Below are 27,218 nucleotides of genomic sequence, written 5' to 3' on the forward strand. Positions count from 1 at the left end.
TAATGAAGTCCATATTAATCACCTCCCATTTCCAGGTCGGAATCTTTATATTCTGAAGCAATCCACCGGGTTTCTGATGTTCTATCTTGACTTGTTGACAATTGGGACACTGGGCTACAAATTCTGCAATAGACTTCTTCATGTTATCCCACCAATACTGCTCCTTGACATCATGATACATCTTTGTCGAGCCGGGATGGATGGAATATCGGGATTGATGAATCTCATTCATAATCTTCTCTTGCAACCCTGCCACATTAGGCACACATAATCAGCCCTGGTATCTCAGTGCCCCATCTCTTCCGATCTCAAAAGCCATACTTTTACACTGCTGAATGCTCTCTCTTAATCATACTAAGATAGGATCTTCATATTGCCGTGCTTTTACCTCGGCTACCAAAGATGATTCTGATGTATTCTGTACAGTAACACCTCCGTCATCAGAGTCTAACAATCTGATTCTCATATTGGCTAGCTGATGAAGCTCTTTAGTCAACCCCCATCTACCTGCCTCAATATGTACTAAGCTTCCCATTGATTTACGGCTGAGAGCGTCTGCCACAATATTGGCTTTACCGGGATGATACAATATCTCGACGTCGTAGTCCTTCAGTAATTCAAGCCACCTACGCTGCCTTAAATTCAACTCTTTCTGCTTGAAGATGTATTGTAAAATCTTGTGATCTGTGTAGATGTCAACATGGACACCGTATAAATAGTGCCGCCATATCTTCAAAGCATATATTACTGCAGCCAATTCCAAATCATGGGTTGGATAATTCTTTTCATGCTTCTTCAATTGTCTTGATGCATAAGCAATCACCTTCCCACACTGCATCAATATGCACCCCAAACCTATACCTGAGGCATCACAGTATACCACGTAACCTTCTGTTCCTTCAGGGAGAGTGAGCACTGGTGCAGATGTCAATTGATTCTTCATCTCCTGAAAACTACATTCATAGGTGTCAGACCACTGGAACTTGGTAGATTTCTGTGTTAACTTAGTCAATGGTGATGATATAGAGGAAAACCCTTCTACAAACCGCCTATAATTTCCTGCTAGCCCTAGGAAGCTACGAACTTCTGATGGTGTTGTAGGTCTTGGCCAATTCTTTACTGCATCGATCTTCTGAGTATCGACACTAATACCCTTGTGAGATATCACATGGACAAGGAACGCTACTGAGTTCAGCCAAAATTCACATTTGGAGAGCTTAGCATATAACTTACGATCCTGAAGTGTCTGTAATACTATCCGCAATTGGCCCGCATGTTCCGCCTCCGAATGAGAATATACTACAATGTCATCAATGAATACAATCACGAACACATCAAGATAGGGCCTAAATACAGTATTCATGAGATCCATAAAAGGTGCTGGGACATTTGTTAGCCCAAACGACATCACCAAGAACTCAAAGTTCCTGTATCTTGTTCGGAAGGCCGTCTTTGGAATATCCTTCTCCTTAACTCTCACCTGATGATACCCTGAACGTAAATCAATCTTGGAGAAATACTTGGCACCCTGGAGTTGGTCAAACAGGTCATCAATTCTTGGAAGTGGATACTTGTTCTTTATAGTAAACTTATTCAACTGTCGATAGTCGATACACATCCGTAACGACCCGTCTTTCTTCCGCACGAATAGGACTGGTGCACCCCAAGGTGAAGTGCTAGGCCTAATGAAGCCCTTATCCAGCAAGTCCTTCAACTGCACCTTCAACTCTCGCAACTCTGCCGGGACCATTCTGTATGGAGGGATAGAGATCGTTTGAGTGTCAGGCAACACATCAATGCTAAACTCAATCTCCCTTTCAGGAGGAAGGCCTGGGAGTTCATCTGGGAATTCGTTGACCACGGGGATTGATTATAAAGTAGGCGGTTTCACCTCCGCATCCCTAACTCGAACGAAATGATAAATGTAACCTTTTGAGATCATTTTCCTTGCCTTAAGATAGCAAATAAACCCACCTTTCGGTGTAGCAATGTTCCCTTTCCATTCAATGATGGGTTCACCAGGAAATTGAAAGCTAACCATCTTCGTACGACAGTCAACATTTGCATAGCATGAGGCCAACCAGTCCATTCCTATTATCACATCAAAATCAAGCATTTCTAACTCAAATAAATTTGCCGAGGTTTGACGACTACAAATCATCACAGTGCAACCTCTATATACCCTTCTAGCAATCACAGAATCTCCTATCAGAGTAGATACCGCAAGGGGTTTACTTATCAATTCAGGTTCAATGCCAAACTTATTAGCCACAAAGGGTGTAACATATGATAATGTAGATCCCGGATCAATCAGCGCATATACATCATAAGAAAACACAGATAATATACCTGTAACAACATCTGGAGACGACTCGAGATCCTGTCGACCTACTAGAGCATAGGTTCGATTTTGACCACCACTCGAACTCGGCACTGCACCTCTACCTCTACCACGACCTGTCGACTGCTGAAAACCCCGTGCTGGAGGTCGAACTGATAAGGAAGAAGCAGACACAGATCCAGTCGGCTGATCCTTACCATCACCTCCCCTATTAGGACAATCCCGCATCATATGGCCGGGCTGTCCGCAAGAATAACATGCATCAGAACCTCGACGACACAATCTAAAGTAGGCCTTGACGCACTGATCACAACGTGGTGTTGTGGGTATCGTCTGACTAGTATCCCTGTGATGTTGCGAGCCTGATGCCTGCGAACTCTGACCTGGACCAGAATAGGTAAATCGATCATATCGAGGCCTCTGAAACTGTGGAGGAGCACTAGCTACAGGTGGCGCCGAACTCCTCGAAGACTGGGGCCTGACACTGCCTCTAAAGTCATTAGCATACCTTGCAAATCTCGCCCTCTTATGCTGGCCCCTATCCTGCTCCCTATCTGCCCTCTGCTGGCGCTTACGATGCTCTAGGGTCTGGGCATAAGCCTGAATACGGGAAATATCCATGCCCTCCACCAAGGAGGCTGTCGTGCACTCATTTATCAGATGTGGTCCCAATCCGTTCACGAACAAATGCACCCTATCACTCATCTCGGCCACCATATGGGGAGCATACCTTGCTATAGAATCAAACTGCATACTATACTCTCGCACACTCATATTACCTTGTCTAAGGTTCGAGAACTTATCAGCTCTAGCTCATCGTATCTCAACTGAAAAGTAGTGACGAAGAAAGGCCTCAAAAAATTCCTTCCACACAGCTGGAGGAGCGTTCGGACCCCTGGATCTCTCCCAACTATCATACCAGAGAACCGCTAAATCCTGTAGCCGATAAGAAGCCAAATCTACTGCCTCTGTATCACTAACATGCATAACCCACAGTGTACGATGAACCTGGTCAATAAAAGTCTGCGGGTCCTCCTTGGGGTCTGATCCGGTAAACACTAGAGGGTCTAAATTAATAAAATCACGAACTCTCGTGCTAACTGGTTTATCAGTAGCACCTGTATTCTGCCTATGAGCCTGAGCAGCTACCAAGCTAGTCAATAACTGCAAAGCACTCTGCATATCCTGGTCTGTAGTGCCAGACGGAGGAACTGGAGGTGCTGGGTGCCTCCTAATATCCTTTGGAGGAGACGGAGTAGATGAGGTATAAGACGGCATCTCACTTTGAGCCTCACTTTGGCCTGCTCTGGCTTGGGGCACCTGACTGGTACCCTCTCCCGCAGCTGTATCAAGCCATCTACTAATTGTTTGCTTCCTAGTCGAAGGCATCGCTGAAAGAAAACAATGTGAATATTAGAGACAAACACTTACGACTCAACTCTACGCACGATCTAGATTCAAGAAGAAGGTAACAACCCTAGATGTCATGTAGCCTCCTGATTATAAATATGGCGCGCTACACATCCATAATCAAGACTCTACTAGACACGGCTCATAGACAACCCCTAGGACAGACTTGCTCTGATACCAAGTTTGTCACGACCCAAACTGGAGGGCCATGACTAGCACCCGACCATACTTGCCGAGCACCAACGTACATTTTATCTAACCTTCTTTATTATCTTTTAGGGCTGATGAGATCAATATAAATGGTAGACATGGATCATGGACAACCAACCATAAAATATGATGGCATGAACATACATAACATGGGATGACCAGACAATCAAGAAACTACATATAAGGTACGAGCTACCACGCTACCATGGAAGACTATACAACAAAAACCAGCCGACAAGGCATACCAAACTATACATGAGTCGACACCTGTCTATGAGCCTCTAAATGAACATAAGTGCTGCAACATAGTCAGAACAGGGCCCCGACATACCCATAATGTCTATAACAAAATGCATACCAAGACCATGGCAAGTGCGGAGAAGGGATCTCGCCAATCACTGCTGAACTGGACAACCTACTGTGGTGGGGGAGCTGCACCTGCTTGTCTATCAGGGCCTGCAGCACGACATGCAGCGTCCACAAATAAAAAGACGTCAGTACGAATAAAGTACTGAGTATGTAAGGCAGGGAACCATAAATACGAACAGTAATGTAAGCAGGGATAGAGAATATACAACCTGGAAAATCTGAGTACCTCTGAGAGCTACTGACATGAAATGCATGATACATATGTATGTACACATAAACTTTTAAAACATACGCCTCTGTGGGCATCATCATCATCATATCGTACCCAGCCATAATAGACTCGGTAAAAAAACGTACCTGACCATCATAAGGCTCGGTAGAATCGTACCCGGCGATGTGGAGCTCGTTAAAACCCAACTGATCAGTGGTTGCACAATAGGTGTCGTACCCGACTGACTATAGCGCGGCTCGGTAGAGTAAAATAGATACATATATATAATGCATGCTCGACTCATGGAATCACATTCTAAACCTTTCGAAGTGACATAAGGTCGGTATCCTCTGTACACGTTATTAGGCCTAACTCTTCACTATGAACCTTATAAGAATCAGGAAGTACCAACAACATTGATAACATAAGAATAAGAGAAGCAACATTAACATCAATCGTTCCATAAGAGGGAAAGCAATGTAAGTACTGCTAGCTTCTAAGAGTAGAGTATCTTTGGAAGCTGGTTCATTACATTATGTACAATCGGAGTCGTGCAAAAGAAGGAAAGGGATAGCCTCACATACCTTGTATATACTTCCCCAATCGCAAGCTATGCAATTGTCACAACTCCTTAGTCTACAATAAGAGAAACGATACTATCATTATCATTTAAGCATCATAACTATTATGTATCGACCACAACCTATTTTACGCTGAAACGGGCAGCACCTCCCCTATATATATGACTTCACACCATTCAAAACAATCACCAAACATCCCAAACAATATCAATAATAAACATATTGATCCTCCCAAAATAGTCCACGCAAAACCTAATTACATCATACATACGACGACCACCGTAGTCGTGTCAAACGACCCGAAAATGTTACGAATAACTATCAGATCACAACCCTACATATATATGGTGTTTCTCCACACCCTTACACCTCCAAAACTACACAAAATAGTAGTAAAACATGCAGCCCAACAGCAACACAAAACAGTCCACAAAACAGTCCGCTACAAGTGAATAACTCGAACTCACGGCTTTCGATCACCGTCCAGTGAGTTTTTACATGTATAGAACGAATTACCATGAATTAGCAGCAGAGAAAAATGTATGAAAGATGGTAGTAACTTACCTTACTTGTTGGATAACTCAGCCCTTCCCTTGGTTCTTCAAACTCTAGGTTTTACCTTCAAATAGAACTTGAAAGAGAGGGAAAATTGATTAGGGTTTGTGTGGGATTTTTGGGGAGGGGTTGCAGGGGTTAACTTTTGTTTTGAGGGTCTGAAATATGGATGAAATAACTGAGTTCATAACCCCTTAAAAGTCCTCTCTTGGAAGACTTAGGTCTTTTAATTTTGTCCTATCATTTTGGCAAGTAGGTGATGCACCTACTTGTTATCTACCAATCTGCGCAGGAAAAATATGAATATCACTATACTCCGAGATCGTATTGACAAACGGTATAATACGTTGGAAACTAGACTCATATATATTTAATTGGGTGGGTAGATCACCCTGTAATTCCTTGTAAATTAGGAGAAAAGCTTAGAATTATTTGACCTAATGTTTAAGTAAAATTATGAACCTAAGTTGCGACAACATTTGTCGACTTTTGTTTCATCACTTGTTTGACTTCAAGACTTATGATACGGATATTATATGATTCAAATACATTAATACATGACCTCTTGAGTGTATTAAGAACCTCTAGTTTTACCTGAAAATACGAGTTACAACATCCTTGATTTGTTTAACTTCTAATACTTGTTAATCACCCTTATACACCCTTGTATCACTTAAGACCAATAGGATTAACTTCTTATCATCTCAAAGGTAATTCCTTCTTGGATTTATGTTAACTAATATATGGCATGAACTAACGCGTGTGGATATGGGTTGTAACAATACTTGGCCTCTTTGCCTCGTGTAGTTATCATACCCTTCAGAAGGAATGTCAAGGATTTCACCCAGCTCTTTTGCATCAAACATCATTTACCCTTCTAACCTCAACCACTGACTCTCTAAGTTCCCCATCCACCAAGATACCCACTCCATTTTTACCCTTCCGGAATCCAGAGTACTAAAGCTTATACTTGTCCGCATCCCTCGCTCTCGAACCTACCCACCTAGTCTCCTTGACGCATGCTAAATTGACCCTCCTCTTTGGAGGATCTTTGCCAGCTATATAGACTTACCCGTCAATGTACCGACATTCCATGACCTAATTCTCAACCTATAGGCACCATTGTTCCCCTTACCTCCCTTGCCTCCCTTCCCATCCACTAATCCTTGCCCCTCATACCGCCTCACCCCCCGCTCTCCCCGATGATGTGACCTCAGTCGACCATCCCAGACTACAATCACTATACCTACAGCAGACTAAGGGAAATCATTAACACACACTAGGCAACAGACCAAAGTAAAGGAAGACACGTTGCCACTATAGGCACACTAATATGGTGATTAAATATTATGAACTAAGATAGCAGCAATTTAACTAACACAACGAAGGGAAATAGGAAAATGGGAGGTACAAACTCCCATAATTAGAACCTAAGAATTGTCTTGGTATACATGGCGGTATTGCATCCACCTTGTATGTTCACGTCCAACTCCTGCGCCGCCCATTGTTGACAAACGCTCGATCTGTTATTCACTATTTGCATATGCACGTCCCGATCACTGCCAAAAGCCATTGACCCGAACCTGAAATACACACAAAACATTATGAAGCCAATCAAAGGTGGATGGTCTATCACCGCTACCACTAGCGAAGCCCCAACCGTAGCAAAAAAGCGCAAAGAAAAGGAAACGAAGAGAAAGAGGGAACAAAGAGAAAAGGAGCAGAGAAAATGGGAGGGGAGGGGGGGATTTCCCGCAACTATGAATTAGAAATGAAGAAAAAAAGAAAGAGGCAAAAGGGCCGATGTTGCTACCCAGTGAAATAGTAGTCACTGGCAGTGTTGCTGCTCGAGTAAGTATGGAAGTGGTCAAGAGGGAAAGAAGAAAGAGGAGAGAGAGATAGAGATAGAGAGAGAGAGAGAGGGGGGGGGGGGGAAGGGGAGGCATGAGAGATGATGCAAAAAAGGGGGCTTACCTGTTGGTGGGGATGATCACCAGCGTGGGGTGGTTGCCGACTTCCTGTGAACGTTTGGTCTGTGTTTTGACCGTTAGGGATGGAGTGCTTTGGCAGAGAGAGCATATAGGAACAAAAATATTCTTCAAAATATTTAAGTAACTGATCGGATCCAACGCTGCATCACTATATAATGGCGAGGAGTGGTCGATGCAGCTTTTACCCGAAAGGTCGGGATCAATTTCCACATGGAGTTAATATTGGTTGGGAGTTGGGTTTCTATCTAATCTAGTTACGCGTGTTGCTTTTAATTGCGCTTCTAACCATGCTTGGATTTGTTTCTATTCTACTTTTAATGTTATTGATTGCTGAAAATAATCTAAGAACAATATTTTTGTAAGAGTTTTCTCAATTGATAAAAAGCACTAGGGAAGTGACTTACACATAGGCGAGTATCTAATGAGATCTAAAAATTAGGATAAGCTTGGTATATTTGGGGCTGTGATATAACCTTTACACATAATTACTCACTCTATACCTCTCGGTAGTTTGAATGACTTTGCCCTAATTGGCTTTCTCAAGCCTAATTGGGTGTCCAAATAATGCAAGTAAAATTGGCTCAAGTCGGGTAATACTATCTCTAGGTTTAACCCTTTAATTGGGGCTATCAATCTGTTGAATGCACCCTAATTCCTTGTTAGCCTAATATTACTAGACTTAGTACCTCTTTCTCAAGAAGAGTCTAAGTCATACAGGCACGAATCAGTATTTGCAACCACTAATTCTATAATTAAAGCATGAATCAGGCAAAATATCACTAAACCATAAATAATTAAGCCCTAAAATTGAAGACACATTAAATACCCACACTAGGGTTGGATCACAACCCTAGATAATAGGTTTAGCTATTCATAATCAAGGTACAAATCAAAGATGGAGATGAAATGTAAGCCATAAAAGTTGATTACAAGAATAAAATCTAAGAATATAAGCAACAGCTGCTCTAAAATTACTCTAAATGGTAAAGTACGGTTGTTCATGAGCTCCCTGATACAAAAGATAACCTAAAAATATGAAAAAGATCTATTTATACACAGCTAAAATTACTAGACAAAAATACCCCTATGAAGGTTCCGCTATCAACGAAATACTGTGCGCCTCACCGCATGGACTTTCACGGCCACGCAAAAGCAGGCGCGGACCACGTTTATTCTCTTTTGTGCTTGGTTTGGACTTGATTTCACAGGACACATAAAAGTTATCACCTCTATGTTAGCATCAACCGCGGCCGTGCAATTTGGACGCGAACCGCGCTCCTCAGTCAGGCTCACTTTGCAGGGTCTTTGAACTTTGATCGACGCTCTCAGCGGAAATACCACCGCGGCTGCGTCAGGTATTCTGCGGCCGCACTTTTTCATCGCGGTTAGCGGTATCTGTTGCACCCAAAACACCTTCTCTGAATCTTAATTCTGTGGGCAGTATAATTGTGGCCGCTTTAGTGATGGACCTTCCGCGGCATCTTTTCCTCCGTTGTCAGTGCTTTTATCTCAGCTTTGAACTTGTACAAATTTAACTCTTTCATGAGTTGGTTATGACTTTCTTCTTCCTTAGGGTACTAGAGATACACAATGTCACTCTTTCTTGTTCATGACAATCATTTTTCTCCTTTTTATTCATTCCAAGTCTTTCATCATTACTTTTATTGATTCCCTTCATTTTTCTATATTATTCACTTTCTTTTTGAATTTTTGACTTTTTGGATTTTCTTTCTTTTTCTTTTGCCTTTCCTTTTCTTCATTTTGTACCTTTTATCACTTTTACATTCCTCATATCTCCCCCCAAACTTATGCTTTTGCCAATTGTGCTAAGGAAAGATCGGGTGCCAAGAGAGGGTCATTTTAGAACGGATAAAAGTTTGTATCATGGTTATTGAAAGAACAAGGGCTTCAGCTCAACGGGGTTTACTAGGGATATCATATTTGGTGGGCTATGGATGCTTTTGAGTTTCAATTTGGATCAAGGAGAGCCTATAATCATTTCTCAAGTCAAGCTATACTTAGACATTCTCCTAGCCAAACATTCAGGGCAAGTTCTAGACTTATAGGCACGAGACTTGGACTTCCAAATCAATACCTCATCTCACAAGCTGTTGGATTGCTAAAGAGAATAGAGTTGAGGGCCCACAACAACCCTAGATAAGATTGAGCAACACAAATGGCCCTGAAAAATCACTCGATGATTGTTTAGTGAACACAAGAGTCTAAAGGTCGCAACTAGCACCATTCTTTGCAAATCAATTTGTTTCTAACCATAAGGTCAAAGGTAAATGTGCTAGGCCCAAGTGAAGCTTTGCCTACGATACTTGTATTCATTACTACTATTTACACAAAAAACATAAAGCAAACGGACTCAAACTCTTAAGAAGGTTGTCATGCCATCCATCATCGGGAAAAGCCACCCGGTTCACACAAATTCCACCTTTGGAAAGAGCCGTGGAATTAGGAAAATCAAAGGCTTATTGATCACAAAAACTTAAAGTAAGAAGCTATAAATTGAAAAAGAAACTACTAAATGAAATAATAAGCTATGCTATTAAGGAAAATTGCAAAAGAAGTTATATAGTAAAATACGAAAAATAAACTAAATATATACAATAGGGGATTAAGAGGAATATACATAAAAGGGGAATGAATATATACATAGAAAGGTAACTTTATATACATACCAAAAGTAAAGAAAAGTACGAAAGTAACGGAAAATAGTATCAAGGTAATTACAGACCAATATCTAAATCATCATCAAAATAAGGCCACCCCCCAAATCAAATTTAGAATTGTCCTCAATGCTATCAACAAAAATAGAATAGGGGAAGGGTAGAGAGTAAAGAAAAAACTCCCTATGATGCTTCTGTCTGCATGGGGTCACTGGTTGGTCCTGTGGCTGGCCTGAGTTACCTCCCTCGGGGTTCTCTAACTCTATCTCCAAATCCTCAGTCTGGGGGGATCACCTCTCTCCTCATGGGCTCTCTGTCAGCTTCCTGCTCTAGTACCTGTACTGACTGAGCTGCTGGAACTAGCTCCTCCAAGAGTATGTCCAATGGAATGTCTCCAACTGATCTAATCTTCTCAACCTCTTTGTTCAGCAGCTTTACTGACTCTTTGAGGCCCGAGTCTTATTCATCTTTTTTGTTTGTTTGCCCAGTTCCTTGATTGCTTTTCCCTGTGCATCCAAAGTGGCCATGATAACCTTCTGGTTTTCCAGGAGCTTCTTCTGGTTGTTCAGAATCTCCTTTAGCAATTCCTCCACTAAAGTAGGCACCTGAGGATGTGCAGGAACTGACTAAGCGGCCACTATACGAGATAAGATAGACAGCTTTGATGTAGTTGCCTGCATCCAGTTGTTGATGCTGGAAAGAGTCTGATTAACCCTGAGTGCAGCCAAATGATATGCTAATGAAGAAGGCACTGAAGAAGGCATGGAAGTAGATGGTCCAAATGGAGAATGTGGCATGGTGGTGGAATGCTCGGAACTGGTGGCCACCTCTGGCTCTTCAAACTGGCCAGTGGAAGTGGTGGCTTTGCCCTTGGACTTGGGGTTGTCCGGACCCTGAAGGCTGTACCATGAAAATGGCCTCTTTGGTTTCACTTTGGTATCAAAATCTCTTCCTTCTACTTCCTGATCCTCCAGGTACATGGTGAGGAAGTTTGGGGAAAGGATATGAGCTCTCATCCTTGCCAACCACTCTAGTAATCACCTTGGTCATAATATTTCTGATGTTGATCGGGTATCCCGCCATGATAGCCCTTACAATAATAGCCCGGGAGACTAACATATCACTGCCATGCGTAGTAGGGTCTAATCGGCTGCACACAAAAGTTTCCCACCCCTTCGCCTCGAAGCTCAAAGTGTTCCCGTAGATCGGGACCCCAGGTGTCAGCCAAGCTGTAGTAGTCCCAAGAAGAGCAATCACCGATGCAAGCCAAGGGCGGACTAACTCATCCATAGCCACCTATTCCAAATACAGGACTCATACTCATCATTGAACCCAACATAGTCATTTAAGGTCTTGCCATCAAAATTAATCTTCCTGTTCTGGACTTTGGTAAAAAATGTGCCCTTATTATGTGGGTGACATTAGCATAAAATTCCTTGACCAAGTGTTCATTGGCATCTGGTAAGTTGCTGGTGAAGAACTTCCACCCCACTCTCTCATTGAAGTGCCTCTTAACATTAGGGTCGTGGGGTAGTAGATCTGGCTCAATGAAGACCCTCTCAAGTGTAAGTGACCTCTGAGGCCACCACTCCCAAAACTTGTGGTAGGCTCTCTCACTCACAAGATGTTCTTGCCATACCACAGGGTTCCTAGATCTTTCCAACCCTCCTGTCTGGGTTTCACCACCCCTTCCGTCATCAGGAATCTCATCATCTTCATCAATCGGGTCCATTGGTGAGGCCAAAGGTATGGCAGGTGCAGAAGCTGATGCTAAAGCCTTACTACTTTCCTCTGAGCCATCAGACGACTCAGAAGAAGTAGAGGAAGCAGGAGGTGTAGGCTCATCTCGTAACTGGAATTTCCCTTGAAAGTCTGCAGGAATATGTGTTGGCACCGAGTCTCCTTCTGAAACTTCTCGGGAAGGGACATACTCACTTCCTTTAGAATGGGATGCGGCTTTGTGCACAACTTTGATGGTTTTTTGCAGCTTCCCTATAGATTTCTTGACCGCTAGTGGTAATTTGGTCCTTCCTTGTCCTCTTCTTTCCCTGCCTCGGGAGGATTCAGCCCTCCCTTTTTGTGTATCACCTGCACTTCTAGATCAGACCATTATCTGCACACACAATCTGTGAAAGCTCATTAGTATTGTTGTTAAAAGAACCATTAAAGGAAGGAAGATGAAAAGTTGACAGTGTTCCAAAAGCAAAGGTCCGCTGACAGCGAAAAATGGAGCGTGGCCACGGAATGGGCATCACGAATAGCGGAAAAAGGGACGCGGCCGCAAAAAACTAGGGATCAGACTACTCAGTCTCTGAAGTTGAGGCACCGCTGACAGCGGAAAAAGGGGCGTTGCCGCGAAAGCTGCACCGATGTCCGTGAAAAAATGAACGCGGACGTGGACCTAAATTGACCATTCTTTAAACTTAAAATCCACGGTTTACAAAAAAGGAAGCACGACCGCGAAAAGCAGGCCACTGACCGCGGAAAAACGAGCGCGGTTGCGGACCCAACTTGGCAGTTCTTTGAACTTATAATCCGCGGTCCGCGAAAAACGAAGCATGGCCAAGAAAAGTAGGCCGCTAACCATGAAAATACAAATCAATTTAAACCTAACACTGCATATGAATGCTGACCGCAGAATTAAGGCCGCGGTCGCGGAATTCAAAAAGAACGGGCACTCTAGGTTTTTCACTAGCATACAAATTAGGCAATTAGGTGGTAAAATGAACAACCATATCCCTTATTAGGCCCACATAACAAGTACTCACATGAATTTTGACATCAATGCCTAGATTATGGGGATTAATCAAACCCTAATTAAAAAAGAAGAAGTTAAAACTAAAAGAAAGAAAAGTACAAATATAAAAGCAATGCAATGATTTGAGCATACCAGTTGTTTGATTGTGTGTTGGAAACTAACTTCTGATTAGTACTATGATATTGGGCTTAGATTGGAGGACGATGAACAGTAGGCTATTTCTTTTGAGAGTGAAAGGTGCGAAAAGGGTAAAAGGAGGAGGGCCCTCCTATTTATACTAAAGCCCTGAGGGCCCACACTGACCTACCTGGCGCGGCCGCGGAATTCCACTACGGTCTGCGCTTTTACCTCTATGCAGGGCTATAACCAAGAAGGAACCCCTGAGAGCGAAAAAACAAGTGCGGCCGCGAAAGAGTGACGCGAACCACGAAATTTCAAGCGCGGACACAAATACAACTTCAGAAATTTGATATTCTGGACTTTCCAAGTCAGCGTCCGCTGGCCATTTACGCCCCCGCGAAAAGCAACCACTGACCGCAAAATTCTGAGCGTGATCAGCGTAATTCTCACACTTAGGCAACTTTTCCAACAATAGTCCTGCACTGCACAATAATTCCTACACAAACTACACAACCAGTTAGTCCAAAACAAATCTTACACTAAGAAGAAAATCAAAAAGAAGGAAAAACACATGGGTTGCCTCCCAATAAGCGTCTGATTTAACATCGCGGCATGACACATGTTACCATCATCATTTAAAATTGATCAAGGCCACCACGTGGCTGTCATCAAATTGTACAAGATATAGCTTCACTCGGTTCCCATTATCTCGGAATATTTCACCATTTTTGTTTTTCAAATCAAGAGCACCAAACAGAATTACATTCACCACTTCAAAAGGGCCACTCCATTTTTACTTGAGCTTTCCCAGAAATAGTCGTAACCGAGAGTTGAATAAGAGAACCAAGTCACCCTCCTTGAATTCGTTTCTCCAAGAATATTTTTCATGTAAGTACTTCATCTTGTCCTTATACAAGGACGAGCTGGAATAGGCATGAAACCTAAATTCATCAAGTTCATTGAGTTGCTCTACCCGGAGATTTACTGCAACATCCCACTCAAGATTTAACCGCTTCAAAGCCCACATGGCCTTATGCTCTAACTCGACTAGAAGATGGCATGGTTTCCCAAATACCAACCGGTACAGAGACATACCAATTGGAATCTTATAAGCAATCCTGTAAGCCCACAAAGCATCATCCAGTTTCCTTGACCAATCAGTCCTATTTGCATTGACAATTTTTGACAATATGCTATTTATCTCCCTGTTGGAGACATCAACTTTTCCACTAGCCTGAGGATGATAAGGAGTTGATACCTTGTGATTGACACCATACTTTTCAAGCAAAGTGTCAAATGCCCTATTGCAGAAATGAGAACCCCCATTACTGATGATTGCCCGAGGAGTGTCAAACCATGTGAAGATATTTTTCTTGAAAAACACCATCACACTCTGGGCTTCGTTGTTGGGAAAAGCCACAACTTCAACCCACTTGGAAACATAATCAACTGCCACCAGAATATATGTGTTTCCATACAAACTCACTAAAGGCCCCATGAAGTCTATGCCTCACACGTAAAAAATGTCAACCTCAAGAATAGTGGTGAGAGGCATTTCATCCTTCTTGGAAATTCCACCATCTCTCTGACACTCATCACATCTCTTAACAAGCTCCACAAGCATCTTTATACAGAGTAGGCCAATAAAAGCCACAGCTAAGAACCTGTGAAGCAGTTCTTGCCCCACCATGATGTTCACCGTAGGGCAAGGAATGGCAACCATCAAGAATACTCGTTTTCTCCTCCTCCAGAACATATCTCCGGATCACACCATCATTACAAATCTTGAAAAGATATGGATCATCCTAGTAATAATCCAAGAACTCTTGTTTAAGCTTGTTCCTTTGGTTAGAAGAGAGCTCACTCGGGATAATGCCGGTCACAAGAAAATTGGCCACATCGGCGAACCAAGGCATATTATTCAAAGAAACATAGAGGAGTTGCTCATACGGAAACGAATCATTAATTTCAAGGCCATCATGGGGACTTCTCTCCTCCACCAAGTGGGACAAGTGGTTCACCACTTGATTTTTACACCCTTTTCGATCAATAATCTCAAGGTCAAAATCTTGAAGCAAAAGAACCCATCTCATCAACCTAGCCTTAGAGTCCTTCTTTATCATCAAATAACAGAGTGTCTCGTGATCGGTGTGCACAATAACTTTGGTACCCATGAGATATGGTCTAAACTTTTCCATGGAAAAAACAATGGCTAATAACTCTTTTTCGGTCACAGTATAATTGACTTGGGCATCATTCATCGTTTTGCTTGCATAGTAGGCCAGATGAAATATTTTGTTGATCCTTTGCCCCAAAACCGCTCCAAGCGTAACGTCACTAGCATCACACATGAGCTCAAATGGAAAGCTCCAGTTGGGTGCGGTAATGATGAGAGTGATAGTCAATCTATACTTGAGAAGCTCAAAAACTTTCATGCATTAAAGACAAACTTTGCATCCTTTTCCAACAATTTGCACAAGGGATTCACCACCTTAGAGGATTCCTTGATGAACCTTCGGTAGAACCTCGTATGCCCAAGAAAGCTCATAACCCCCTTGATGGAAGTAGGAGGAGGGAGTTTTGAAATCACTTCAATCTTCGCTTTGTCTACTTCGATACCGTTCTTTGAGATATTATGGCCGAGGACAATGCCCTTCTCAACCATAAAGTGGCACTTTTCCCAATTAAGCACTAGATTTATCTCTTCACATCGGGCCAACACTTTGTCAAGATTACCCAAACATTCTTTAAAAGAGTCACCCACAACACTAAAATCATCCATGAACACTTCCAAGAAGCCCTCCACCATGTCCGTAAATATAGCCATCATACACCGCCAAAAGGTAGCCGGTGCATTACACAAACCAAAAGGCATCCGTGAGAATGCAAAGGTTCCATACAGATATGTGAAGGTGGTTTTCTCCTGGTCCTCCGGTGTAATCAAAATCTGGTTGTAGCCTGAGTACCCATCCAAAAAACAATAGTAGGAACACCTAGAAAGTCTATCCAACATTTGGTTAAGAAAGGGCAATGGAAAATGATCTTTGCGGTTCCCTTTGTTCAGCTTTTGGTAGTCCATATACCCTCTATCTGGTGACAGTCCTAGTGGGGATCAACTTATTTTTCTCATTTGTGACCACAGTCATACCCGCTTTTTCGGCACACATTATATCGGTGAAATCCATGAACCATCCGAGATGGGGTACATAACCCCTGCATTCAGCAACTTGATAACTTCCTTCTTGACGACCTCTTGCATAGCCTCGTTCAAACTCCCTTGATGTTCCACGAAGGGTTTGGCATCATCCTTAAGTATAATCTTGTGCATGCAAAAGGCTGGGCTTATCCCCCGAATATCAGCTAGAGTCCATCCAATTGCCTTCTTCCTTCAGTGGAGCACCTCAAGGGTGGCATATACATGCACATTATTTAAACACAAAGAAAGAATAATAGGTAAAGTTTAACAAGGGCCTAAGAATTCATATCTGAGGTGTGGAGGCAAAAGATTCAACTCCAATACTGGATGTTCCTCGATTGAGGGCTTTGTTGGTAGAGTCTTTCTGTTCTCAAGATCCAAGGAAATTTTACGAGGCTCATATGAGTAAGAACTAATTCCTTGCAAAGCATTTACATACTCTACCAAGCCTTTATCCTCAGTCACATCATGGTTCAACAATATAGCTTCCAAAGGATCCTCCACATTTATCATGGCACTCGTGTCATCAACTATCATCTCCATTACAAAATCCACAAAATAGCAAACCTTAGTACTAAGCGGCTGCCTCATTGATTTGCAAACGTGGAAGACAACTTTTTCGTCACCCACCCGGAAGGTGAGCTCCCATGCTTACACATCAACCAATGCCTTCCATGTTTCTAGGAAAGGCCATCTCAATATTATCGGCACCCCATAGTCGACTTTGCAATCGAGAATCACAAAATCCGCAGGCAAAATAAACTTGTCAACCCAGACAAGAACATCATTAATAATACCAAGCAGACTCTTTATTGTTCGATCCACCATTTTCAATCTCATTGAAGTAGCTCTCGGTGGACCAATACCCAAAGTTTTGAATACAGAGTAAGGCATCAAATTTATACTTGCTCCCAAATCACACAAGGCCTTTGCAAAATCCGCACTCCCAGTGGTATATGGAATAGTAAATATGATGAGATCCCCAAGCTTTGGAGACATCGAGTGCACGATGGCACTCACTTGATGAGTCATTTTGATGGTCTCACAATCTATAGATCTCTTTTTAGTTACCAAGTCTTTCATAAACTTGGCATATCCCTACATTTTCTCAAGAGCTTTCACCAAGGGCACATTGATCGACAAACTTTTCATCCTCTCAATAAACTTCTTAAACTGGTTTTCTTTCTTCTGTTTTTCAAGTCTTTGAGGGTAGGGTGGAGGAGTCCTTGGCAAAGGAGCCTTGGTTTTAGGCATTACCATTTTTGGTATGTCTATCACGTGTTCCCTAGACGGGTTCCTGTCATTTTGAGTCTCCTCCTCATTGTCATGAATATCAATTCTCACCTCACTATCCAACTTCTCTTCACTCACTTGCTCATCAACTATAAGATCATCGTCATTTTGCACTTCAACATCTTCACTCACAAATTCCTTTTGCTTGGAGGTCTTGCTTCACCACCTCTACCGCTCCTTATAGTCACCGCCATTGCATGGCCGGTATTGTTCCCACCCTTTGGGTTTACTACCGTGTCACTAGGTAGTGCACCCTTAGAGCGAGTGCTCAAAGCTTGCGAAATTTGACCAAGTTGGACCTTTAGGTTGCGGATAGAAGTATTATGGGATGCCAATTAGGCATCGGAGTCGGCGTTCTTCTTCATCATTTTCTCAAACATTGACTCAAACCTTCCCATCTCATTATTTGACGATCTGGGACCATGGGACAAAAAATGGAGGCAGATTGTTTGGTTGTTGAAAAATTGGAGGCCTTTGAAAACCCGGCCCCCGATTACCTTGATTACCATTATTCAAACCCCCTTGGTTGTTGTTGCCACCCCAATTGTTGTTGTTACCCCTATTCTGGTTGTTGTTCCCCCAATTGTTGGTGTTGTTGTTATTATTCCAATTTCCTTGGCCTTGGTTTCCCCAATATTGATTATTCTCTTGCGTCCATTGTTGATTTGGAGCATTACCCCGTTGTCCTTGATAGGTTTTGGAATACAAAACCTCTTCACTTTGCTCACCATACCCATCATCTTGGTTGTAACCACTATTACCTTGCTTATATTGATCTTGATTGTTTTGCATTTGTTGACATAACTTTCTCCTCTTGTTTACCAATAGATTAACCCCTTCTATTGCGTTTACTTGCTTTAGTCCCTGAATTTGCTGAAGTTGTGCTTTGGCTAACTGGTTCATGATTGTTGACAACTCAGCTATGGCTTGTCCGTGGTCTTGAAGTTCCTTGTGAAGATTTATGACATGAGGGCCCTCCTGAGGAACGTTTTCCAGACTCTGCCAGGATGAGGAAGTGTCAGCCATCTCGTCAAGAATGTCACAGGCCTCAGCATAAGGTAGCTTCATAAAATTTCCCTTTGCTAGATGGTTTACCACACATTGATTGGTCGTGTTTATACCCCGATAAAATGTATGTTGGATTATTGCTTCAGTCATATCATTGTTAGGGCATTCCTTGACCATAGTTCTGTAGCTATCCCAGATTTTATGAAGGGGTTTAGTTGGTTCCTGTCAAATGTCCTAGTGAGAAAAACTTGGCTATAAACTTGTCAGCCATCTCTTCCCACGTAGTGATGGAATGGTTGAGGAGTATTTCGATCCAGTCGAAAGCTTTCCTTCTAAGTGAAAAAAGGGAACAATCTCAGTCTCAATGCATCCTCCAACACATTTATCTGTTTGCTTCCCCAACAGGTATCCACAAAAGCCCTTTAGATGTTTATATGCATTCTGATGGGAGTGCATGTGAAATACCCTCTTTGCTCCAATAAGGTCAACATGACATTTGTAATATGGAAATTGCCCGCCCGGATCCGTGGTGGGACAATTGCACTTGTGTAACCTTAATTTGGAAGCACCCGAGGAGCTACTCGTGGAGGAGCTGGGGGAGGGTCTGGAATGTTTTCATTGGCCTGACGGGCTCTTCTTTGAGTTTGAGGTACTAGAGGCACCACATCTTCAGCATTATCATCTACCTTCTCCCCCCGGGAAAACATTTCCGATAGGATCATTACTTGCCATTTTGTACCTGAATCGATTAACTCACACAAGTTAGTAAAATAGAAGGAAAGAAAAACAAGACAGACAACTAGTTAGATAGATAGTCAAAACCATTTAACTCCTCGGCAACGGTGCCAAAAAAGGGATAAGCTCCAACCCTGCACCATTATATAATAGCGAGGAGTGGTCGATGCAGCTTTTACCTGAAAGGTCGGGATCAATTTCCACAGGGAGTTAATATTGGTTGGGAGTTGGGTTTCTATCTAATCTAGCTATGCGTGTTGCTTTTAATTGCACTTCTAACCATGCTTAGATTTGTTTCTATTCTACTTTTAATGCTATTGATTGCTGAAAATAATCTAAGTTCAATATTTTTGTAAGAGTTTTCTCAATTGATAACAAGCACTAGGGAAGTGACTTACACCTAGGCTAGTATCTAATGGGATCTAAAATTTAGGACAAGCTTGTTATATTTGGGGTCGTGATATAATCTTTACACATAATTACTCACTCTATACCTCTCGGTAGTTTGAGTGACTTTGCCCTAATTGGCTTTCTCAAGCCTAATTGGGTGTTCAAACAATGCAAGTAAAGTTGGCTCAAGTCGGGTATTACTATCTCTAGGTTTAACCCTTTAATTGGGGCTATCAATCTCTTGAATTTACCTCAATTCCTTGTTAGCCTAATTTTCCTAGACTTTGTCCCTCTTTCTCAAGAAGAATCTAAGTCATACATGCACGAATCAGTATTTGCAACCACTAATTCTACAATTAAAGCATGAATCAAGCTAAATATCACTAACCCATAAATAATTAAGCCCTAAAATTAATGACCCATTAAATACCCACACTAGGGTTGGATCACAATCCTAGATAATGGATTTATCTACTCATAATCAAGGTAGAAATCAAATATGCAGATGAAATATAAGCCTTAAAAGTTGATTACAAGAACAAAATCTAAGATTATAAGCTAAAGCTGCTCTAAAATTACTCTAAATGGTAAAGTACGGCTGTTCACGAGACCCCTGATACAAAAGATAACCTAAAAATGTGAAAAAAAATCTATTTATATACCACTGAAATTATTGGACAAAAATACCCTATGGAGGTTCCGCTATCAGCGAAATACTGGGCGCCTCAGCGCATGGACTTTCGCGGCCGCGCAAAAGCAGGCGCGGACTACATTTATTCTCTTGTGTGCTAGGTTTGGACTTGATTTCACGGGACGCGTAAAAGTTACCGCCTCTGCGTTAGCATCAACCGTGGCCACGCAATTTGGACATGGACTGCGCTCCTCAGTCAGGCTCACTTTGCAAGGTCTCTAAACTCTGATCAACGCTCTCAGCGGAAATACCACCGCGGCTGCGTCAGGTATTTCTCGGCCACAGTTTTTCATAATGGTCAGATCTCTGTTGCACCCAAAACATCTTCTCTGAATCTCAATTCCGCGGAACGCATAATTGTGGCCGCTTCAGTGGTGAACCTTCCGCCGCCGGTAGTTTCCTCCGCGGTTAGCGGTTTTATCTCAGCTTTGAACTTATGCAAATTTAACTCCTTCATGAGGTGATTATGGCTTTTTTGCCTCATTTTGACCAAACCCTGCATACAAGCACAATAAGTCAGCTTTCGGGAATACCTTTACACATTTTTTATCCAAAACCTAAGCAAAAGAGAGCATAAGATAGGCTAGAATCATAGTAATCAACTCCCCCAAACTTAAGCTTTTGGTTGTCCTCAAGCAATGGATATAGAATAATGAACATAGACCCTTTTCTAATTTAAAGAGCTATCATTTGTTAATACCAATCTATCACAACCCAATTCTCACCATAGGTCGTGATTCTGTTCAACGCTACCATTAGGCAAGCCAAGAATAAATTCACAAACTAATCGATAGTTCATACCATTTTAAAATAATTGATGAAATAAATTAGCGAAATTGTTCTATTTTAATAGTAAAGTACTGACATTATCTTCAAGGTTAGATTATAATCAAAATAACTGAATATTGTAACAGAAATACAATCATAAACAATGATCTAAAATCCCCAAAACTCGTTGTCACAAGTGCATGAGCATCTCCTGGATTATAAAATACTACTATAACAACTGTCTGGAATTGGAAATAGACAGAACACAGTAAATGGTGCACCGCATTTTATACAAGTTAAAACAAATATAACTTATGATATTCTATAAGGTTAATTAGAGTTTAGAGTCACCATCTAGTATTTAAGGCACACTAGGACACCTATACTACTTTGTGTAATGTACACTTTGATTATTGAGATTCAAGGTAAGGGATGAGTTTGTCTGTGAAACTACTGAGATTCAAGGTAAGGGATCAAGTTATCTCAAGGGGAAGGTGTTAGCCATCTCTCAAAATCCAGAGAATGTGATTCCCACTGAACTTAAATTAATTACACAAGGGATGGTATGATCTAAAATGATTAGCCATAATATGATGATTGAATTTCTATATCCCACAATGAATAAAGTAAATAAAGAAAAATTGCCCGTCTTTGAACCTATGTCACAAATGTTAGAATCATGATCAGCTAAAGAAACAGCTAAAGTAGTACTTTATAGTGTATTAAACACAAAGGTGTTAACATGCTTCAAGTTGTTTAAAATAAACCAAGGGGCACATGAACAGGGAAATTAAACAAACTTAGCTACATCCCTTTGCAATTGAAGAATAGTGAAATGTAAACATGAGACAAACCCAGGCCATAACAATTTCAAAAGAATAAAGAATAGGCAAAGCACAATTTCCATATTGTCTAAAGAATCAGCGACCATTCTCTTTTTATTGTTTTATTTTTTACATATTTTGTTTACATTTATTTTTAAGCAAAATACATTTAAAGAAGAAAAAGTTATTGCAAAAAAGTTCAGACAATGAGAGTCCAGTATTAACACTTACGAAGACCTTAATTATTACCAAAGACGAGAGAAACGACACCTTCATACTTGCAAGAATCTCTAGTAGTCAACTTAAAGAACAGCTGAACTCAAAGGTATATGATATAACTTTATCTTTGATATAAAATAAAATACTGAATGGATAGATAGGAAAAGTAAAAAAGAAAAATTACAAGACGAAAGAAAGTCAGTTTTCACTGGAATTCTTTTCATTGAAAGTGGAACCGTATGAATATACTAGCTTTTCATGGTAATTCCAAAAAATATAAATATTTCTTGCTCTCAGTCATAAATAATCTTTCAAAACTAGATCCATTGTGGTGATGGTCTATGATATATTAGAACTAGCATAGGGAAAACTTGTGAGAATGAAACTGGATAAGAAAATATACCTTAGTTCTAGTAAAAAGAAAAGTGCATAAATCGATAAAAAATGATTAAAAATAATAATTTTCAAGCACTTAAAATCACAATACATGCAGATGCAGAACATGCACAATTCTTTGATGCTTTCTCTAAGTGAGCATTTTCCTTATAAGTTAAAAACATTTTTTTTTATTCAAAGTTCCCACAAATGAATTAAACCCAATAAAAGTGATGGCAATATTTATGACGAAGAATACCTAGAATATTGGACAAACCCCTGTTGACCATAAAAGAAAGTATAAACCCCTACATATTTTATGAAAACTACATTCAACTTATTCAAAGGACCATAAATCAGAATGAATTTCATCTCCAAAGAAACGAGCCTGGTCAACATATAAGAATTTGTATAGTGAATCACCCAGTCTGCGCAATGTAATATTTGGTTCGACGATGATAAACAAATTATCACTTTAATCTAATGCCACTAACTATGAATTTTAAGGCAAGAGATCACATTGTCTAAACAAGTAAGACTCGTCTTCTAATATTCTTTTCTTCCTCCTTTTTCAATCATATGTTTACTGTTGTTGGGTGGTGTAACTAACCAAAAAATAAACTGGAAGTGGATTTGGACATTAGTTTGGATTTAGACAACAGTGTACAACCATTAAAAGAACTCACATTCATACGTTCACATGTCCTAATTGACGACTTCTCCAGCAGAATAAGATCAGAAAAATCATCCATTAAGAGGCGATCGAACTGCTGCTGTCACTGTTGCTTGGACTCCTCCCTCGTAAAGGCCTGCATTTGATGAAGCATTGGGACATCATAACCAATAACATAATAACAATATAATAATTCTCAGTGGTTGTCGTGCATTTCTGTAATCAAATTGCACAACTGTCTACTAAGTGTCTTAGTTCTGGAGTTTAGCTTTCCCTAATTGTAAGGAAAAACCTACACCATGTATGACTAAAGCAAGAATAAAAAGTCCAAAACAATGACAAGCACATAAGACAATCCAGTTGTACTAACTAGCTGGCAAGGAACTCACTTTCTAAGACTACGACTCCTTGAAATTCTGCGGGGTGCCTGAAATAATCAACAGATAATTATATCCACATCAAACAATCAATAGGTTAACTCAAAGAAAAAATCAGATGATCTAACGGATAAGTTTGTTAAATTAGAGTCAAAAAGACAGACCTTTCGAGGAATGGGAGAAGAAGAGTATGATGATGACCTCCCACGTCTTGTGGCTGGAGCCCTTCCCCTATTAGATATAAGCAATTACAAATAAAATAAATTTATTATCTCATTTGATGCTTTATTTTATTTAAATAGTTGTCATGCTTTACCTTATTTAAATAAACTTTTTGAACATTTTATTGGTACTTGACACGGATACGATATACGTTGTGGCACGGGTCTTGCCGTGCGAAGATGATTGATATGTGTGCACAAAGTGCCATGTGTTTAAGACTCGTGATTGTGGCTTATGATTTGTGATTATGAGGTGTTCTACCTCGAGGTGATTTTTGGTTGTTGATGGTAGGCTATAATTACATATTTTAGTCGATTATCACACTCGAATTTACTTCACTTTTATTGTGTTTGAGATTTAATTAATCGCTAGTGTTTTGCACTTATTGTGTGTTTTATGCCTTGTAGGAGCAATTCTGAGTTATGTAGATATTGTATAACTAATTCGAGCTATTTGGAGCTTTGAAGTCTGAGTAAAAGCCCAAGGGATTAAGCCAGGATCGTGTTCGAGGGTCGAGGATCAATTCTGGATGTCAAAATTCAAGGAAGAAGCAACTGTTGAAGAAATGCACTAGTGCGAGGCACTGTGAGACGCATTAGTGCAAATATTTGTTAGAAATTTCCAAAGTTCAGAGACTGGGTTTTTTGTGGCCTGACAGGAAAAAGCATTAGTACGATGCAACTGTGCGATGCATGGAAATCACTAAGTTTACAAGTTTTTCTATTTCGGCTAGGAAAGGGAGATTTCGTCTAGGTCCGACCCTACTTGGTATAAATACATGTAAAACGTTATTTTGGGAGATACTTTGGACTTTTGACATACTTTAGACCTAAGGAGAATACACCACGCTTGGAGGAGGCTTCTAACTAATTTTTCTTCTACTCTCTTCTCTTAGTTTCAGAGTTTATTAGTTCTAGAGTTATGGGGGTGCTACATGAGGGTCGTAGTTTGAAGCTTGAATTGTTCTTATTATTTTATCATATTGGTTTATTTATTCAATCTTGCGCTTAATTATTTGATTGTTTGATCACCAATTGAATACTATCTATGAATCTAGGATTGAACTCGGGAAAGAAAATTCAAGATTGCATATAAGATTGAGTTGGGCAATATCCTGAACTCGAGTATTGGGAACATATTTGCGGTTAGGATAGGTATACTTAATCGCCTTTCTTGTTTATTATACGAGAATTATAAATGTGTTCTTGTCAACCCTAATTCTATAAGAATATAGGCGTTGGGTTAGCTTGAATAGGCGATTTGTACTTCGGGAGAAGGCTACGAGCAATATTAAACTGGTCAATCAATAAACTAGACAATTTAGGTAGAAAACTCAACGGAATTTTTAGCTAATCCATAGCTCTAGAATATTTTCTCCTATTGAATTCGTCTTTAAGCTTGTCGTTGTTTTCTTTCATCTCTCAATTTGTTACTCTAGATTAGTTTTAGTTAAACATTTGTCGCGCCACCTTTTTCCTCGCAGAGTCCGGGTTTTGATATTCATTGGGAACAACTCGTTTCCTTTTGGAATTGGGTATTTGAAGAGTCTCCACCTAACAGCTTAAGGTGCGTTAGGGCACCTAGAGCAATTAACTCATATAACTAGTTTGCATTACCAGAGATTAGGGTAAGGGCTCAAAATAACCTTGAGGGAAAGGTATTAGGTACCCCTCGCGGTTCACAACGGTGGGTCCCGGCCGAACTCAATTATGTGAATTAGTCATTTAATAAATAGGCAGTCTAAGAACACATATGCGAATAAAGGAAGTTTAATAGATAGGCAGTCTAAACACATATATGTAAATAAAGGAAGTTTAATAGATAGGAAGTCTAAGCATACATATGTAAATAAGGTGAGGGAGGTCCTAGGTTTGTTAGCCTATAGGATCACATCTGTACAATACCCGGTAAGCTTTCCTCAACTAGAGGGGTTACGCGTGGCATTGGCGCACATGTTATCATATCCTTTACTACCTGATTCTCTCTCCTTGGTCATAGCCTAAAGCGTTCTAGCAACTTTAAGATATATCATATGCGTGCACTACCCGTCCCTTTACTTATATAGTCCTAGAGGTATTTTAGGACTTCTAGTTAGGGTAGATCTAGACTCTCCTACAGTAATCAAAAGGAGAACACTCTAGGCGACAAATAAAAACAATTAGGACTGTCAAGTAAAGAACAATTAAGGGGCCTCACATTTTACCTCCACAAATAGAACAAACCAATGCACGTCTCAGACAACAGTGTTTTAGACATTTGAAAAGAATCCTAATGACAGGATATCTAGGTGAACACAAATCAGAACATATGCAAAGCCTTATTAAAGCAGGAACCAATATATAATCAGTTTGCCTACTGATTTAGAGGGGGGTTGCTGAATAAGAAGCACAGTTTTACAGTTTACACGATTTTTAATTGCCTTACAGGCTTGCTTAGGCGTCTATCAATAATATCCTATGGACATGATATCTAGTCATCAATCAAAAGTGAAATAACCAGTAAAACCATTTTAAACAGGCAGCTTGGGTTCATTAGATCCTATGGGCATGCTGTCTAGATATGAGGACTGATTTTACACAATGCAACAATTTTAAAACATGATTGACATGTGAGGATTGATTTTAAATTGACCAAACATAGTGTCCAGAATGTAAGATTGGTTTTAGATCCTAGAAGTATGGTTTCTAAGTGCTAAATACGCTGTAACTATTTAGAATGTAGAAATTAACTTTAAAATTATAGGCATGATATCTTAACGTGCAAGTTAGATTTTTAGCTTATATGCATGATATCTAAACAAGCAAGACTAATTTTTAACCTATACGTATGATATCTAAAAGTGCAAGATTTGATTTTAACCTATGGGCATGATATCTAGAATGCATGAAAGTAGTCAAACAACACAACAATATGATTTCTAATTGCAGAAGTGGAGTTGAACCCTATGGTCATGATATCTAGAATGCACACACATAATGAACATTGCAATATCCTATAGGCATGGCTTCTAGGATGTAAACACTAATTTTAAATCATATAGGCATGATATCTACCCATTCCCAACAAAAATTGTATAATAATCCCTCATTGTTTAGTAATTTCCCCAATATCTGTTTACAAAGTAATTAATATTACAAACCAAGTGTAAAAATGAATTACAGGAATGATAACAGTATACTATAGGGAGCCTGGATAGGCCCAAAGCAAAACCTGAGAACCAGGTCTT

The sequence above is a fragment of the Nicotiana tabacum genome, chromosome 11 (assembly GCF_000715075.1).
Source record: "Nicotiana tabacum cultivar K326 chromosome 11, ASM71507v2, whole genome shotgun sequence".
NCBI lineage: Eukaryota > Viridiplantae > Streptophyta > Magnoliopsida > Solanales > Solanaceae > Nicotiana > Nicotiana tabacum.